Below are 12525 nucleotides of genomic sequence, written 5' to 3'. Positions count from 1 at the left end.
TATGCTTGTCACTATATCATGCTTGTATGAAGTTAAAATGTTACATGGTGGCTAAATCGGTGAAAGTAATAGCACAAACCGATCTTATTAAATATATGCTAAGTTTTCCTATGTTAAGAGGACGTTTGGGAAAATGGATACTGGCATTGACGGAATTTGATTTACAATATGTCCCGGCTAAGACTGTGAAAGGACAGGTCATTGCAGATTTTCTTGTAGACAATTCAAAAGATCTGAATGACCAGGGGGCAAATATAGTTGATGTAGAAGTCAATTATTGGAAATTGTATTTCGATGGATCCAAACATAAAGATGGTGCGGGGGTTAGAATCCTCATTATCTCGCCAGAGGGTATTCCATCAGAATCCTTGTTCGAATTAAAGTATCCTTGTTCCAATAATGTAGCCGAATATGAGGCTTTGATTTTGGGTCTAGAAATTTTAATCGACAAAGGAGTTTTAGAAGTTCAAATTCTGGGGGATTCACAGTTAGTTTTAAAGCAGTTGTCGAAGGAGTTTAAGTGTAATAATAAGACGTTACAAAAATATTTAGTAACTGCTTGGGAGTTATTGACGTCTTTTCGAAAAGTTTCTTTGGTGCATATCCCTCGAATTCATAATGAGATTGCTAATGAGTTAGCCCAAATTGCTTCGAAGTATCGGATTGGTCCGAAAACTATTAAGAAATTATCTAGTATCCATCAAATTTTAATACCAGCAAATGAGAGAGAGGTGTTATGCATGGATGAATGGGAGAATTCTGATTGGAGAAAACCTATTGCTCGGTATTTGAAAGATCCCAATACTGCAGTTGATAGAAAACTAAAGCTGCAAGCAATGAACTTCATTTTATTGGCTGATGAGTTATACAAAAAAGGGATCAATGGAAGTTTGTTGAGATGTTTGAGTCGAGAAGATCAAAACATTGCTTTGGGTGAAGTTCATAATGGAATATGTGGTGCTCATCAGGCAGGAAAAAAATGAGATGCGTGTTATATCGCAATCATGTATTTTGGCCATCTATGATAAAAGATTGTATTGATTATGCGAAGGCATGTTAAGAATGTCAGAAATATGGTTCGATACAACAGATTTCTGCGGCTGAATTGCATTCGATAATAAAGCCATGGCCATTTAGAGGTTGCACTTTAGATCTGATTGGATTGAATCACCCTCCCTTCATCGAAGCAGCACAAATTTATTTTAGTGGCTATTGATTATTTCACAAAATGGATTGAAGCAGTTCCTTTGGTAGAAGTTGGTCAAACGGAGATAATTAATTTTGTCGAGGAAAATATTATTCATCGATTTAGAATTCCTCAGACGTTAAGTACTAACCAAGGAACTATGTTTACTGGCCAGCGAATTAAAAATTTTACGGCTTCAAGAAACATTAGTATGGTTACTTCAACTCCTTATTATGCAGAGGCTAATGGGTAAGTGGAGGCAGCAAATAAGATATTGATTGGTTTGATTAAAAAGCATATCGGGAATAAACCTCAAACATGGCATGAGACTTTAAGTCAAGTGTTATGGGCTTATCGGAATTCACCAAGAGGTTCGACAGGAACCTCACCTTATAAGTTGGTATATGGTCATGATGCAGTATTATCATTGGAAATTAATTTGAATACCCTAAGAGTATCGAAGTAGAGTGAGTTGCCATTCGATGACTATTGGAATGCAATGTTTGATGAATTAAATGAGCTAGATTCAGAGCGAATCCTGGCACTTGATAATGTAATTCGACAAAAACAAAGTATTGCTCGAAGTTATAATCGTCGAATTAAGGAGAAATCTTTCGAGATAGGTGAGTTAGTTTTGAAAGTTATTTTACCAATGGAAAAGAAATCGAAATTTCTTGGTAAATGGTCTCATAACTGGGAAGGTCCCTTTCAAGTGATAGGGATATTTTCTGGAAATGTCTATCAGATTAAAGACATCGAGTCAGGAAAAGTGGTTAATTTGATTAATGGGAAATATCTGAAATATTTCTATTGCTGGCAAATATAGAAATTCAACAGGCATAAGTTCAGAAAAGGAGGAAATCATTACAAAAGTAAAATAGAAATAAAAAGGAGTTCAAGATGCCAATAGTTTTGCTAAATCAGAGCACAACTTTGTCCTTTTGTTTTCCAGAATCGTGAGCATTTCAATCTGTTTGAACTTGTCAGTTTGAATTTTCTCGAATTGTTTTTCATATTCTCTCTGCTCGGTGTTGATTAAGACAAGTTTCTAGATAAGGAGATGTTATTCTTGTTGGGCTGCAGCCAGAGGTTTGGCTAGGGTGGCTCGATCTTGGCGTATGGTGGCAAGTTGTTCTTGAAGTTGAGCCAATTCTGCTTCGAGTCTTGCTTCTTCTTGATCATGAAAAGCCTGAACAGAAATAGCATGAGAATTCTCACATCAAATTCTTCACGAGAGGATTGGATTGGTTGAGCAGTTGCAAGGCAGTTTTCTATTTTAGATTTGGCTGTAGCTTCTTCATTTTTGGTTTCCTGAAGTTGAAATTGATATGCAACGCTATCACTGTGAAGTTGTTTGAATTCTTGGATTGAAGCAGAATATGGTGTGTTGGTTGGGAATTCAAGAGAAGAATTCAAGCAATCCTCCAGGAGTTTGTTGAGGATTGGATCATTAACCCATGAAGTAGGTGGATGATCCAAAAGTTTGATGAATGATCGAAGTTGTTCCCGAGTATCAGGTTCTAATTTGATTGGAGGTCTTGATGTGGCAAGCCTTGAAATTGTTGGAACAGGAACTGGTACTTTGTTTTCTTGGATAATTTTATTCAAAATAGAAATCAGGTCATCCAAGGTAGCACTAGTTGGAGTGGTAGGAATATTTGATGTCCCTGGTCTTGGTCTCGGAGGGGTCTGGAGTGAAGGATCAGTTTGTAATTCTGGAGGGGTTTCAAAAACCTTGGATCGAAAAGAATCTGAATTAGTGGTGTCAGCGGCTTTAGAAGTAGAATCGGAGTCTGGAACCACTTGGTTCTCTTCAGTAAAGGCAGCTTGATTGTTTAGTGAAGTTGATTCAAGTCTATGAGTCTCTTCTGGAGAATGCTGCAGGGGATTTTCTATCAGATCAATCACTTATGTTGTGTGATGAAGAGGTGGTCGAGCAGCAGGAATTAATTGCAGGGATCCTGTGAATTGAATTGAATCATGTGATGTAGAATGCTCTGGGTCATTTTGTTGCTGAGGGATTGGTTGATCGGGAGCTCCAGTGGAAGAAGCTGCCTGGGCAACATTAATAGGCTAATATAAAAGGTACACAATTATGAGTTTAAGATTCGTTTTTAAACTAAGTAAGAATTGGATATTGATGAGTGTGTTACCTGAGGAATTCTGGACCTTAGTATTAGCTGAGTGCCGGGATCAGAATCGGCTACATCTTTCGACTAAGAGGAAGCAGCGAGAGAATCCTTGTTGGTCGGTTCACTTTCATCAGCGCTTTCGCTTGATGATTGTAAAACTAGCTGTTAAAATTCCAGAGTTAATTATGTTTTAAAAATGTATAATAGAAGTATTTGAGGGATATTTCGAATTTGAAAGTAGAGTTATAAATAGAAGAATTACTCTGCGAGAAGTTCTAGTGGGGTCCTTCTGATTTTATGTGGTGGTGGACGAGCAACTTCAACTCTCCTTTTGTGTGCCCTTTTTGGAGAACTTTCAGTAACAACTGTTCGAATAGCAGTTTGTTGGATGTCTTCAAAGGTACGAGTATACCTTGAGTAATAAGCAGTCCACCACTCAAGGCAGGATTTGGTGATAAATGAACTGCGCTCATAAATCAAGAAGTTGAAGCGGTCTCTTTGTTTTTTATTTTTTAAGAGACAAGTGTTAAAATCTTTCTGAGAGGTCAGAGTAATTTGAAAGAACGGCTCACTGTGTCGAGGTTGAGGAGTTGGGATAGCCTGAGAGAATCCCAATTGTCTTACAATCAAATGAGGAGCATACAAGGTTATTTTGAACCTTTCCTTCTTGTATTGTGGCAGCCCTATTGGTATTACTTGAACAACCAATAGATGTGCCCAAGTTCGATTTGCAAGTTCGCTTTCTTCATCAGTGTTTGGAAAGAGCAAACGATCGAGCCAGGTAGGACCGCAGTTGCGGCGCAAAAAAGGAGTGAAATTGAGTTGATCATTATCAAAATTTCTGCAAGAATGGAAAAGAGAAAAGACAACCCAAAATTTGTCTTCATCCGATTGGGTGTTTGCGAAATTGGGTTTGTAATCAGACAAACGAAAACCCTCGATGTGTTGTTTATCAATGTTTCCCTTTACAAGTTTTATCATGTAGTTTTCGAAAATGGCATTCAACCATAATTGAAGAAGTCAAAGTGGACCTCCTGTGTTGATTATTTTGTTGTCCCGGAAGTCACAGGTAAGCAGGCTCATTTCTTCGAAAATGTGTCCTAGAAGAAGTTTGGCCAATTTGAGAGTTTTCCCTTCATGTAAAAGAGCAGCTAAGGGAAGGAAGAGTTTTGACATCTGTACGCTTCGGGAACAGAACAGAACTGCATTTAACCAGTAAAACAAGAAGGCAACATGTTCATTATCGGTGATTTCTGTACCATCTACACCCATGTTATGGGCGATGAAGTCACTGTATGGGGTGTTGAAGATGATATTGTATTGACGCTGAGACTGCATGTCAGGGTACAGTCTGGAGAATTTATGGGTAGCCCTGTAATGGCAGCTACGTCAATGAAAGACATTCCGATCATTCCACAAGGAAGGTGGAAGTTATTGGTAGTCCTGTTCCAGAAACAGGTCACTGCTCCAATCATCTAAGGATGTGTAGTGAGTGAAAAATGGAAAAGCCTTAACAGTTCATGTATTCTTAGGGCTCCCCAAGTAGCACCCTTTGTGGGTTCGAGACGTTGGTACCAAGTTATAAAATCAAACCCTCGAGGTTTAATTTTTGGATTGTTTCGAAAAGGCTTTTGGTTGATGAAGTGAGAAATGTTGAAAGCTTGGTTTATCAATAAATCTTCTCCTTCGGCATTAGAGAAGAAAGAAAGCTTTTTGTTTGCCCTTTCAAGAGTTTCAATCGGCCCAAGAAAACAGTGTGTATCTACACCGATTGTGAAGGGGATTAGAATCCTGGTATCATTGACTTGTAGATGAGAGTCATCAATGATTTCATCATTGATTTTATTAAGAATGCGAAGAGCTGGTGGAGATGGTGGTGCTGTTGCATGGCCCTTACCCTTATCTTGAGTAACGGCACGAGAGGAAGAACCAGCCATTGTCAAGGAAAATTGAAGGTTGGGGATTTTGTGGGAAATTCTTGATGCGAAGGGAGTTTAGAGAATAAGGAGTTCAAGAGTTTCGAATAAAGAAGGAAGGGTGAAATTTAAAAGTATCACTGTAGCCGTTACTGTAAAAGGAACACAAATAGAGGTAACTTCGTGAAGAAGATGAAGTGGTAGAAAGAGAAAGCGCAAGTCTCGGGAGATGTGTTGAGTGGATCAGTGGTAATGGGGAGTCTTAAATGACAATTATTACTGATTTGAAAACTGATGTCTTTTGGATTAAGTGTTTTATTGTTCGATAATAATATCGAAAGCAACCACATTAATCCAAGGGGGCAATTTGTTGATCGAAAAAATATTTTCAATAACAGTGAGTTGAATCGAAATGAGTTGAGTATGGTTTCTCGAGAAGGTACGCTTAAGTTGGAGGTAATCAGTGCTGATGTGGATTTCGAATGTTTTGTTGATCGAGTAAGCCAAATCGAGTAGGAAATTCGATTCGAAGAATTGAGTAAGGCTTTCGAAAGAGCTGATCGATTCAGTTGTGGAAGTGGGAAGTTGATGGCTTTTATTGCACGAGGAGATCATGGAGAATATCTACAACTATGCGGCGGGAACAATTACCAAGAGAGACTGTGCGTCAGAATTTGAAATGCCATATTTAATTATAATTAATTGTGAATTAATGGGCAGTTATGTAAGATTAGCCTATAAATACTAGGAAATCTTAGTGAATAAGGGTTGGAACTTTTACTCAGAAAAAACACTCTAGCACTCTTACATCCCAGCGAATCCCTGAGTTTGCAATCGAGTTACATTTTCTGTAGGGTTCCTTCCATCTTCTTCTTTCTTTTAATTTACTCTTTCTGTAAACTTATCATTTCAATTAATTTTACTTTTACTCATCAAATGTTCTTTATTTTCTTTATTGAATTTATCTTTCTGCCTTTAAATCTTTTATGTTGAAGTTCTTGGATAAAATTGAAGGCATTTTTATTGTGTCTCTTTAATTTCATTGCAATCCTTTCTATTTGTTACCTATTTAATTTTTGAAACCTCAATTTTGAAGTCTTAGTTATTAATTTATAAATTTATTTTATTTTTATTTTTAAATTTAGTCTAATCGAAGACGCTTTTGATGCACTTCTAGAAAATTAGTACTCGCATAGAGTAGTAGGTTTCGCTCTCAGACCACTAGATATCGAACCACTATCGATTTACTAAAAATCAACAAAACACAGAAAAATAGCTTTAGGCTTATTCTTTCGTATCAAAATACTCTAAAGTAAAAAAAATGATAAAGTAATAAAATAAATAAATTATCACTCTTAAATTAAAATAGTGAAATATATATATTTTATAAAAATTACAAAATAAATAATAACTAATTCCTTACTTTAAAAAATCTAAATTTTTCATGTAAAGAAGAATAGGAAGAATAATGTAACACATTGTCTAAGCTATTTTGAACTTATTTCTATTGTCTCTCGAATATTTTTTATATTGTATTTAAAAAGCTTATTTACTTATACATTCATAAAAAAATATTATTTATTTATAAAAAATTAATCATTAAATTAATTACAATATATTTGTATATAAATATATATTATTTAATTTATTTTTAATAATAATTTATATTTTAACGTATATTTTATATAAATAATAATTTAATAATTAATTTTTTATATATAACCATTGTAAATTTATATACGGAAGAAATTAGCTAGAGGCGTTTTGTTGACGTTGTCTTTTTTTTACCTAACAACATTCAAAAGAATTTATTGGGGAATTGTCATACGGCTATGTATGTGCTACATAAATACGGCAACACTGATATAAAATTTGGATCTTCTAAATTTTAGATTTTCACTTTAAAAAATAAAATAAAATCTCTCATCATTCAATATTTTTTTTAATTCCACTTATAAAATAAATTATGATAAATTTTATTTTACCTTCTAAAATAAAATTTAAAATTTAAAAAATCCAAATCCAATAATATAGTATAAGTAGGATGGCTGCAAATATTAATATGGGGTAAGAAAAGTTTAGAAAAGATGTGAAGTGACATGTATAAATTAAATATATATAAATATAAGTAGAAATTCAGGTGAAGTTAATTTCACGTGAAGTTGAAAACTAAAAGCTGTTAAATAAAAATTCAGTCAAATCATTCAAATTATTTAACGACTCTCGACTATTAATTTTACGTGAAATTAATTACACCTTAATATTCGCCATAAATATATAGTGCTAATTTTTAATGGAAGAACAAAAACTTTGCAAAAACGAATCTAAGTCCAAATTCTCAGCTTTAAAAAAATTGACAATATTGGGCTGAGATTTAACTTTCTTGGTCATCATGATGAGTCATAGACCTAACTCTTCATAATGCCATGTCAAGGGCTACTTCCCATCCAACCCTTTCGCCTTCTAAATTTTTGGAAAAACTTGACAATATTGGGCTGAGATTTAATTTTCTCGGCCACGATGATGAGTCATAGGCCTAACTCCTTAATTATATAATGCCATTTCAAGGGCTACTTCCAATTAACAGACAGAAAAAAGGGCAACTTTCCATGCAAGAAGGCCTAACTCTTTAGATACTTTTTAATAATTTAACATAAATAATTATAAAATTAATAATAAAGGAATTCAAGAATACTAACTGTAGACAATATCTAAGATTAAGGAATTCAATAATTCTAATAGCAGTAAGAATATTAGAGAATTATCAAAATTTATTATTTTTTTATTATTAATTAATTATTAATATTTAAAAGTATCTAATATAGTATATTATTAATTAAATTATTAAACTAAAAAAATTAAATTAATAAATAAATAATAATAAAAAATAATAAATTTTAATAACTCTCTGACATTTATAAGCAGCAAACAAGAGTTCATGAACCCAACAAATATACCAATTAGCAATATAAAAAAGTTGCATAATCTATCCGATCCCCAAACTTTTCGAATGGCCATACTGTTTCTCATTCTACCAATAATCCTCCTATATAATTTCTACATGCTCCTCATCGTAGAAGATGTTGTAGAACACCTCTGTTGATAGATTGGCCAATCCTTGGCATGTTACCACAAGTCCTTAGCAACTTGTGGCATATCCATGATTTTGTAACAAATGTTTTGAGACAAAGAGGTGGCACCGGTGAATTCATGGGACCATGGTTCACCAAAATGAACTGCATGGTGACTAGTGACTCCATGAATGTTCATCACATAATGAGCAAGAGTTTTGACAACTATGTCAAGGGCGGCCCCTAGTTTCGCGAGATTTTCCAAGCTTTCGGAGACGGTATGTTGACTTCAGAATCCGAGAGATGGAAATAATTTAGGACTATGCATCATTCCTTGCTCCGGCAACAGAGTTTCGAGGCAACGGCCGAGAACACCATGCAGAAGAAAGTCCAGAATAGCTTGCTTCCGATATTTGATCAAGCATGGTTGCATGGAAATGTTTTGGATCTTCAAGATGTGTTTAGTCGATTAATGTTCGACGAGACATGCATCATGGTTTTAGGATATGATCCTAAGAGTCTCTCAATTGAATTTCCATTGGTGGAAGTTGAGAAGGCATTTGACGAAATTGAGGAGTCCATATATATTCTATAGACACATAGTGCCAAGAAGCGTTTGGAAGTTTCAAGAATGGCTTCAAATTGGTGATGTGAAGAAGATGACAAAAGCATGCAAAGTTTTTGACCAATTTCTATATTCATGCATTGCAACTAAGCACCAAGAGTTAAATGGATGCAACAAAAGTAGTGGTGATGACTTGCTTAGTGCTATGATGGTTATGGGTGAAGAAAAGGGCAAAATGGTCCATGATGATAAGTTTCTAAGAGATGCTGCATTCAATCTTTTTGTAGCCGGAAGAGATACCATAACTTCCGCTCTTACATGGTTCTTTTGGCTTGTTGCTACACACCCATTAGTCGAGGCCAAAATTCTTGAAGAAATCGAAAAAGTTAATGACGCTGGTGTCAAGAAAAAACGCAAAATTGTAGGGATGGAGGATGTGAAGAAGCTAGTTTACCTACATGGTGCTCTATGTGAAGGTTTGAGGCTATTTCCACCTGTCCCTATTAAACGTAAACAATCATTGAAACGTGACACAACACTTCCTAGTGGTCATTGTGTTAATCCAAATACAATTATTTTGTTGTTTACTTGTGCAATGGGAAGGTTTGAAGTGATTTGGGGAAAAGATTGCTTGGAGTTCAAACCAGATAGAGATGGATTTCAGAGAAAGGAGAAACAATACATGTTCCATCTTATAAGTTTTTTAGTTTTAACGCAGGTCCAAGGTCATGCATGGGAAAAGACTTATCTTTTATTCAAATGAAAATGGTGGCATCTACTATTTTGCGCAATTATCGTATGGAGGTCACTCAGATAAACACGCCTAAAACATCTTTTTTTAAAGATGTCTTTATGTTGTGTTTTAATTGATTTTGGTATAATTTATTCGGTGTTCCTCATCACATATTATTAAATTCCTCAAAAGATTTTCTTTCCAAAAACAATAAAAAACATTTAATTTGGACTAAAACAAAAAGGTAATAGATTAACTATTAGATTTTTTTTTAAAAGATTATTTACATAAAAAAATATATCACATTCATCAAAAAAAAATAAATATATATATATATATATATATAACAATTAATTAATTATTTTATATATATAAGCTCTTAAAAAATTTTATAAATAAAAAAATAATTAATTTTTATTCGTATAATATATAAAATAATTACTATATTATTATTATATTATAGATTAAAATTTACTAATTTAAATTTTGTTTTTATTTTTAATATAAGTATTAAAAATAAATAATTTTTTTATAACAAGATATATTGTAATAAAATATATATAATATTAATTAGTTTTTAAAAAATTCTGAAAAGATGGTTTTTTCTAATAAAGTGTTATTAAAAAATTAACATTATAAAAATTAATTTCAACCAATATGATATAATATGATATAATAGGTTATTAAATATATTTAATACAAAATACATTGAATATAAATTTTTATTGAGTTTAAATTTTAAATAATTTTTAATTAAATTTCGAATATTTTTATTTTAAAGAGTTAGAATATTTTAACATCATTTTTTTCGTATCTTTTTAATTGAGTCTTTGATTTTTTAAATTATAAACCTTATTTATAATTAAGAGTAATGTTTTAACACCACCAATTAGTCACACATATAAAAATACAAGAACAATTCTATTGTCATAATTATAATCTAACTTTATAAGCAATACAATACAATGAAACTATATATAAGTAATATAACTAAATTTTATCTACATCTATAGTCACATTTCATAAATAATATAATTAAATTATATTTATGTTTATAATTAAAATATGAATAAAAATACAAAAAAGTATCAGGATGGTTAATTTTTTTCATTCATAATTTTTTATTATTTTTGTTGTGAAAAATTTAATTATTTTAATAATTAATTATTTTTAAAAAAAAAGATAATTGAATAACACAAAAAAGTCTTATTAAGAGTAATTTATTTATATATGATTAAAAAATAATTGAATAATTATATACGGTAAAAAATTAATATTATTAAAAAATAAAAATAAAATTTATTTTAAAATTAAAAATAAAGTTTATTTAAAAATAAAATTAAAAATCATGGTTTTTTTTCTTTTTTCCAAAATTTATCTACGAGTAATTCTATAAATATTTTATGATGAATAAAAATATTAAACTCATACTAAAATTTATTCTAATAAAATTTATTTTTATTCTACTAAACGTTAAATAAATTATTGAAAAGAATTTTGTTTCCTCCATTAAAGAAGAATGATAAACTTCCATACTTCTATTATGTTATGGCAATAATTTGGCCTGTTATTTTTTAATGTACATAATAATAATAATAATAATAATAATAATAATAATAAAACAAGTATGTCACAGTAAAAAAGAAAGCACGTCACCAAATAATTTATCATCCGAATTATATATGAATCAAATTGATAATATGAGAGCTAACACTACAAAAATCGACAACAAAGTTAGAGACTTACAAAACCTTTCTTAAGATCATAGAAAAAAAAACGTTTATATTTGTGGGATATACAAAGCAATTATCATATTATTATTATTATTATTATTATTATTATTATTATTATTATTATTATTATTATTATTATATGAGCAAAAAAAGTCCAACTGTATGTTTTAAAGTAAAAATTTTTTTAATATTTGATTAAATGTTCTTGTATTTAGTACTTTTTTTTGCACTTCCTCTTAGTTAAAAATATAATCATTATAATTTTTTAGTTATTATTGCTAGGGGTGTTTACAGATGGGATATGGCTGAAATTTCGATTCAATCCGCACTAAACTCATTAGATCAAATTCGATATTCGCACTTTTTATGTTTGGATCAGATATCAAATATATCCATAAAATAAAAAATATAAAAAAAAATTTATTTTTATAAAAAAAAAGTCAATAATTTTGTTTGTTTACTTTTTTAAACATATTTACTTCTATCTGATTAGAGTGTGGATCCGATTCGATCCAATCCGATCATCTTACAGATCAGATCATATTCTCAAATTACAGATCAGATACGGATAAATACTGTGGATTTATATGGATATGATCTAATTTATGAACACCCCTAACTATTACTATAGGTTCATTGTTGCAAAAGAATGTTTCTTTTATTATAAACTATTATTAGATTTTAATTACCATTAAAACAACTGAATGATCAACTTAATTACCATTATTATATCCATAGTTGTAAAAATCGAACTGGATCGGTTGGTTCGACCAAAAAACTAGTGAACCGGATTAGAACTGGATTATAGTCAAGTTCGGTTTACTCTTTGGACCGTTTAAGGAATAAAATCGGTGTGAACTGGTAAGAACCGGTGCAAACTGGTCTAACCAAACTGGTCTGCTTGAAAAAAATTTTAAAATGTCTCCACAAGGTCTCGAACCAAGAACCTTGGAGCAAAAATAACCTCTACTTGCCACTTAACCATTGCACTTCTAAGTACTATATTTGACAAATACTAATTATATAGTATACATAAATATCTAATTTAATTTAATTTTTGTTTTTTCTATTTTTAAAATTAATTATATTTTAATTATATACCATTATTAATATAAATATAAATTTCACTAAAAATTTATTAATTTACTTGATCTATTTTATTGCTAGTATTGTGATTAAGGTTATTTGT

The 12525-nt window shown here is 31.4% G+C and overlaps 1 pseudogene; it reads left to right on the top strand.

Moving 5' to 3' along the window:
* The first annotated feature begins 4593 nt into the window (after positions 1 to 4593).
* LOC140179432 (alkane hydroxylase MAH1-like) lies at positions 4594 to 9740 on the top strand (annotated as a pseudogene).
* The last annotated feature ends 2785 nt before the right edge of the window (positions 9741 to 12525 follow it).

Source organism: Arachis hypogaea, chromosome 15, assembly GCF_003086295.3.
Source record: "Arachis hypogaea cultivar Tifrunner chromosome 15, arahy.Tifrunner.gnm2.J5K5, whole genome shotgun sequence".
NCBI lineage: Eukaryota > Viridiplantae > Streptophyta > Magnoliopsida > Fabales > Fabaceae > Arachis > Arachis hypogaea.
This window is presented reverse-complemented; position numbering and strand designations above follow the sequence as displayed.